Here is a 6,271-nt window from a genome sequence, read left to right as displayed (position 1 = left end):
GGTAGGAAGTGGAATTTGCTATGATAAAGCAACCATAACTAATCCATTATCATTTCATATTATAACATCAAGTCCAGTAGTGTTTTCACCTTCAAAAACCGCATCATCAAAGTTTGCCTTATATGATTATACTAGCTAGAAGGGGGAGGATGCCAACGAACAGAGTGAGCCGTGGAAGGGATCTTCGCATGGACTAAGAGAAGTTCCTGAAATTCTTGGAAGGTTTTCTAGGGCCATTGAATTGATCTTCTTTGTGGGGAACAATTCCTCACCTACCCAAGACTTGTTACTTCTCATCCATTTCAGGGAGACAGTCATAGTAAAGAGATCAACATTAGATTTGTCATGAAGAGCCAGATGAAAACCATGCAAGAAACTCGAACGCACTATTGTATTCCAACGGAGATGTTCTATAATTTTGCATGATTAATTAAATTTTGAATTTTCTCAAATGGTCTAGTACTAATTTTAATCAATCCTATGGCTCTGTTTGTTTGGGAATATCGAAAAGTCGAATGATGGAAAATGGTAGGAATTTTTTTTTTTTTTTTTTTTCCTTCATGTGTTTTTGGTAAGAAGAATGGAAAAGTGAAAAGATTAAAATTACTATTACGTCTTCAGTGTAGTTTGAAATAATGGGATAATATGGGTAATGTTGTCTTTTTAAATCTAAAAACATTTTCCTCTCAATTTGGGGGGTAAGTTTTGGTGGCACTAGGTGAAAAATACCTAAATTCACCCATTTCCAACTGGATTCCAAATTTAAATTTCCACCCAACCAAAAGAAAGAAAACTCCAATTTTCCTTCTATTGTTTTTTTTTTTTTTTTTTGATGTTTCTTCTATTGTTTTCCATTCCCCACTTTTTCCACCCAACCAAAAAGGACCTTAATAAGTGTTGATTTCTAAGTTTTGGTTTCTAGATGCTCAGTATGATTCCAAGCAAGTCTAGGTGCTATTTTTTTAAGTCCTATTTTCTTCAATTTTAATATTGCATACACTAAGGTTTTGTTCTGCATCAATGGAGAAGAAAAATTATGTGGGGGAAACCGTATTATTTTGTCAAAGTATTCATAAGATGGATTAATGAAAGAGGGGCAAAGTTTCTTACTTGGTATAAAAAGAGTTATGGTTATATATATATATATATATATATATATATATTATATATATTTTTTTTTTTGATGTCCAACTTTAAAGTATGTTTGCGTTGCAGATAGTGGCAGAGGCAAAAATTATTTTAAGCCAAGTTAAATATATTAATAAATTTCAAATTCAAAGAATAATTTTATATATATATATATATATTGTTAATTATACATAAAGTAAGTATGTGTGTAACATGATTTAATATATGCTATTTTGTTATATATAAAAGCATTTACATTGGTCAAAATATTTTCTTTTTCCTTCCAGTAAATTTGCAAACTCTGAATTATTTTCTAAATCATATTGGGATTTTTGGTACATAATTGGTTTCACCGTAGACTAATTACTAATAATATATATATAAAAGAAGACATAAAAAATGAAAATAAAAATATTATAAATGGGATAATTTTCAAATTAAATATAAATGTGCAATTTTTTTGAGAATAAATAAATGTACAATTAAACCAAATATTGAAATTATAGAATATTATGATTCAAAAAATATATATATATATATATTAATGCTTTTATACAGAAAAAATATTGTAAAAGAAAAATATTTAAAAGCTATATATAAGAGTCATCTAATTGACTGATACTTACTTCTAAAGATGTATAATTGGAGTACCTATATATTTTCCATTTTCTAATATGTCTAATTGGACCAATTGACCAAGGACTAATGATATCAATTATTGGGGCTTGTCTATGCTAGGCGGGTAAGAAATAGTCGGTACCCAGTAGGACTTTAGGAGAAAATACATGCTCTTTCTGTTATATGCATATACCACCTCAGACTTTAGAGAGGGAGAGAAAGAAGAGAAAATACGAACCTTAAAAGGACATTCATACATGTCCAAAAAAATTAAAAGAACATGAATACAAGATCTTCATGTTTCTAATTTATTTCCTTCAAAACCCAAAATTTTAATTTATTTTACAAATAACAATTATTTGCAAAATGACTAATACTCATGAGAGTCTTTTTTTCTTTTTTTTTTTTTTTTTTTTTTTTTCTCAACTCAAAAACCAAAAAAGGTCAATAAACACAATTTTTGTGCAACGCCTTTTACCATAATTTTGATGTGTTTGACTATAAGTGGTAGTATATATAAAAGTAATAGATAATTACTCACAGTTTAAGTGTCTAACACGTTAGAATTGTAACAAAAGCGTGTGACAAAAAATCTATGGTCCTCGAGAATCTCTCTTGTTTTTTTCATCAGCCAAACACTATTAATTTTTTTCTCACTTCCTTTTTCTTTTTCTCTGCCACAAAACCCAACAAAAGGCATAAAATATATATATTTTTAACCCCTTCTTGCTACAGTAAACTGCCAAGACTATAGTGAACTACTAGTCTTGGTAGTTGGCTATAGCAAGTTGCCAAAAAATTTGGCTCTAGCACCATTAATGATGGGCTCTTTTTGGTGTTTGAGTGACTATTTTACCACCACCAATACTGATACTCTAACACGACAAAATTGTACTTAAAAGATGGCAAAGATACTATGGTCCTATAATACTCTAACACGATAGAGCATCCTTATCAGGACTTGTAAAAAATTTAGCACTTACCCTTTCAAAACCTATTTTTATAACATATAACACACCACTTTACAATACAACCTATATCAAAACTTCTATTTTTTTTCCATTTCATTTAAATAATATTTCTTTATTATTTTTCAATAATTTTTTATTTTCCTCTCTCTCCTTTGTCTCTCTCTTTCTCACAGCACTGTCGGCACTGCACTACCAACCACCTACCACCCATACCACAACCACCACTAAGAAAAAAAGAAAAAGAAAATAATAGCAGAAAGAAACGTCCACATCCACATCCACATCCACATCCACCCACAACCACCACATCCACTCACCACCACCAACCACAGCAAAAAAAAAAAAAAAGAAATAAAAAAGAGAAACCTCCACCATCGCCGCCACCAGCAAACCCACCACGACCGGCCCACCACAAACCATACCCATCCAAAACCAAATCACAAACCCACCAAAATAAGCCCAAATTGGAACCCCTATACAAACCCACAACCTGCAAATCAGAACCCAAGGCGTGAGAGAGAATATTCCCAAACAAACAGAGCCATAGGATTGATTAAAATTAGTACTAGACCATTTGAGAAAATTCAAAATTTAATTAATCATGCAAAATTATAGAACATCTCCGTTGGAATACAATAGTGCGTTCGAGTTTCTTGCATGGTTTTCATCTGGCTCTTCATGACAAATCTAATGTTGATCTCTTTACTATGACTGTCTCCCTGAAATGGATGAGAAGTAACAAGTCTTGGGTAGGTGAGGAATTGTTCCCCACAAAGAAGATCAATTCAATGGCCCTAGAAAACCTTCCAAGAATTTCAGGAACTTCTCTTAGTCCATGCGAAGATCCCTTCCACGGCTCACTCTGTTCGTTGGCATCCTCCCCCTTCTAGCTAGTATAATCATATAAGGCAAACTTTGATGATGCGGTTTTTGAAGGTGAAAACACTACTGGACTTGATGTTATAATATGAAATGATAATGGATTAGTTATGGTTGCTTTATCATAGCAAATTCCACTTCCTACCACGATAGAGGTGGTGGAAGTGTTAGTAAAGCGATGAGCTATTTGGTTTTCACAAGAACTGGGTTTTGAGAAAGTACTAATCGAAAGAGATTCGAAGACTATCATTGAAGCTATTAACATAAGGAATATGCATTTTGCGAGTTTTGGCCACATCATTCAGGACATCAAGCTGGTTAACTCTTTGCTACCAGAAGTTCTTTTCTACCATGTTAAAAGACAAGAAAATAATGTTGCTCATGGACTTGCTAGAAGAGCTAGATCTTCTAACCCTCTTCTTGCTTGGATGGAATTTGTCCCTCCAAACCTCTATGATGTATACAATAATGATTTATGTTTTTCCCCTTCGGAGGTACATATAGACTACTATGCATAACCCCAATTCTATTTGACTTAGGAAGTTCAATTATTAAATAACAAAAATACCCTTAACACTAGGAAATAAAATAAAATTCTATTTAACTAATAAGACCTGAAATATAATCCAATGGACTAATAGTAAAAAATACAACTTCCTTCTAAAATTAAACAAACTAATTAAAATAAAATAATCTTCGCGTTTCCTCACATTATCCATTTTCTTTCTTAACCATTTTTTTTTAAGGAGAAAGCTTAACATCTTTATTAAAAAAGCTTAGCCATAATCGATTATGACTAAAGCATTAAGTTGGGATAGAACATCTTTCATCCACACTATCAGACTTGTGATAGGATTAGCATATCTACAAGGTTATGAATCATAGAATTACCTAGTCTTTTAACATGAGAGAAACTTATCAAACTAAAGGCTTCTAAGAGGAGTTTAGCTTAATAGATTAGGTGGCCAAAGGTGGTAAAGCATTCATCTTCACTTTTCAAAACTTTGATGATGACCTTCTAATCTCCCTCTAAGATGATAGAGGAAGTGCCATGTAATGCCCTAAAACCACAAACAATAAAAATCTATTCAATTTAGATAACCCATAAAAATATTGGACAAATGCAACCAGCAAATCCAAATCTCATCACAATTGTCAAAGCTCTAATCTCACCAAAAATAAAACATCCTAAAAAATAGTTATCTAGTATAATATTTAATACCCTCAAAATAATAATAATAATAAAATTTTCAATTCCACAAAATAAATATAGGTCCATCAATTTACTCAAATTTCCCACTTAAAAATCTATTTTCATACTTAAACAGTGTAATTCTAGACAACACTGATGTTTACAAAATTTTCCATTTATTTACTAAACTGTCCAGTTCACTTTAAGATTTGATCCGATTGTTCTATTTTGCATATTTTCACTATCTATTAATCGGCGTGATTGTACTGCAACTTTATAGAACTCTAGCATGTCATTACATGTCTAGCCTTCTAGTATTCTTTAGAAGCCACATAGTATATTCATAATTGATCAAACCCAATAGCCTACGTAGGACCATTCCATGACATATGGTTACATGCACTTTGTCCGGTCTGATATAATAACAATCATATGACACCTTTTTCGATTAACACAATGATAAAATTAGATTGATAAAGCCAATGCCTATTTCTGTATTAGGTACCAAAATAATTCATGTACAGACCCCATGTCTTCGTAAAATCGTGGGAACAAATACTAGACCTTGAATAATTCCAACTTTCTAAAATTACGGCAGAAACAAAACCAGACCTAAAATTCCAATGCACGGCCACAGAGAGAAAAATAAAATCAACCGTGTGGTGCTGCTAAAAGAGAAGAAACCTCTTATTTATATACTAGACTTTGGCTTTTTTTTATTTTTTATTTTGAATTTAGCGAAATAATATTTAAAAATGAGATAGAAATAATGCCATAATTTTTAAGATCTTTCTCAACGTGAGAATTGATAAAAGTTTGAAAGCCTAAAACTTATGAACTTTTTTAGGAATAATAAATTACTTTTTTAACTGGTTTATGTTTTTAAATTTAAAATTATTTAACTAAAAGATTTGGATATTTTCGAGAGTTTAAGAATTTGTAGGAAAATATTTTAGTACGCAAAATAATAAAAACCAAATCAGGAATCATATTATTAATAGTATAAATATGTGTAGCTCAAGAGATAAAATGCTAGAGTTTTTAAGCTTGTCAAGGCCCATATACGTATGTTATCTCACTTGGGCCTCTTGTTTCATAATAATTATCTTATTTAGATATCTTAAACCCAAATAAATTAAATCCATTTAATTGTGGGCCCCCTCTTTAATTTATGCATATGAAATAAATTAGTAATAAAATTATGGGGTGTTACATGTCAATCTCTTGAGCAAAAGTAAGAGCTCTGACAGCAGCCATTGCTTCAACTTGATCCACTGTCTGAGGAAGAACTTTCTCTGCCATAGAAGCTAGAAGATGGAGAAGGAGCTGAAGACTTTATGGGGAGACTTCTAGTAAAATCATGCAGAACCCTCATTCCATTAGGGATGACTTGATCAATGGGATATATGGTGTTGCTTGTTCTTAACTTGAATATGATTCATAGGTTCAAATTTAATTTACTAGGAAAGAAGTGCAACCAATT

Source organism: Quercus suber, unplaced genomic scaffold (assembly GCF_002906115.3).
Source record: "Quercus suber isolate HL8 unplaced genomic scaffold, Cork oak 2.0 scaffold_109, whole genome shotgun sequence".
In the NCBI taxonomy this organism is placed as follows: Eukaryota; Viridiplantae; Streptophyta; class Magnoliopsida; order Fagales; family Fagaceae; genus Quercus; species Quercus suber.
This window is presented reverse-complemented; position numbering follows the sequence as displayed.